General features: G+C 42.2%; 1 long non-coding RNA gene across 1 annotated transcript in view; it reads right to left on the reverse strand.

Annotated features, from left to right (window-relative positions):
* Positions 1–1,302, reverse strand: part of LOC116675392 (uncharacterized) — a 14,178-nt gene that overhangs the window by 7,736 nt on the left and 5,140 nt on the right. The gene's annotated exons all lie outside the window — the stretch shown is intronic.

Raw genomic sequence — 1,302 nt, forward strand, 5'->3', positions numbered from 1 at the left:
ACACACACACACACACACACACACACATACACGCACACACAGAGTCTGGAAATGGTAGAGACGAAAGGAGGTCTGGGAATGCTGAATGGGGGAGAGCCGGGAGGGAGGAGAGTTGGAAAGTTGCAACTTCAGGACAATATAGACCACATGCTATGGGAAGGAATGCCTGTATCTTTGTAGCAGAATGACTGAATAGATTGCAGCACAATTAAACAACATAATTACTGTAGATTTTTTTTCCTTTTTTGTATTCCCATATTTAGAATTTAAAGGTTTAACTACATCATCAAAAAGATTTAGAAGAACTTGAATATTTTTGCTATCAAGCATGTTCTACCCTAAATTATGTATAGGAAAACAGAAATAATCTCAATGATGAGTGAATGAGACATTGTGCGCAAGTAAGTATAGTTGCTGTTAACAAACTGAATATAATCAAACATCTTCACAGTCCTCACAGTGCTTGCATTCCTTTTATTCAATTCAATTAAAACAACTTTATTTATCCCAAAAGGGTTATTCAGTTTCCAGCAGTCTTCAGACCCTTCAGAGAAATATAGACCACATGCTATGGGAAGGAATGCCTGTGTCTTTGTAGGAGAGTGAAAGAGCAAATGAAAAGAAGAGAGGAGGAGGAGGAGGAGGAAAGAACGAGGAGGGAGGGAACTAAGCTAAGTTCTGCAGCGTGGCTCTGTCTCTGAATGAAAGAACCTCTCTCACTCTCTCCTGCTCTCTGTATGTATGGCTCATGTCGGCTGCAGCAAGTGAGCACATGTCCAGAGCAAACACAGCAAGGCTCTCCAAGTGACTTCAAGCTGGAAGTAAATATTTTGCAGAAACTTCGGCTGAAGGTGCAGGTCTAAATTTCCGTCCCTGCTTCTCAGCAATGTGGCTGCTCTCTTTTGAGGATTGCCGAGCATCCAGAAAATAACCTATTTTTGATGGAAATGGAGTTTCAGTAACTAAGATTTGGACACTTTCTTTCTTCCAAGAAATTGTGTTGTGATCCACAGATGTTTTTTCAGATATGATACTACTGTAGTGACAAGAACTGAAAACTCTCCACATGAACAGGACTTTGGGACATTGGTTCTGCCATCCTCCACACACCACCCGGACAGCTGCACTGTAGATCTCCTCACCATCAAAGGAATTCACTGGACCTGGATCAGTTTGACCCCTACTTGCCATTTAAGCATAATGCCTGGACTCTGAATGCTTTGTAGGTCTCTGGCCAACTTGCAGACAGGTGTGAGGCTGGGTGGTCAGTGTGTTTGACACACACACACACACACACACACA

Source organism: Etheostoma spectabile, chromosome 3 (assembly GCF_008692095.1).
Source record: "Etheostoma spectabile isolate EspeVRDwgs_2016 chromosome 3, UIUC_Espe_1.0, whole genome shotgun sequence".
Classification (NCBI taxonomy): domain Eukaryota; kingdom Metazoa; phylum Chordata; class Actinopteri; order Perciformes; family Percidae; genus Etheostoma; species Etheostoma spectabile.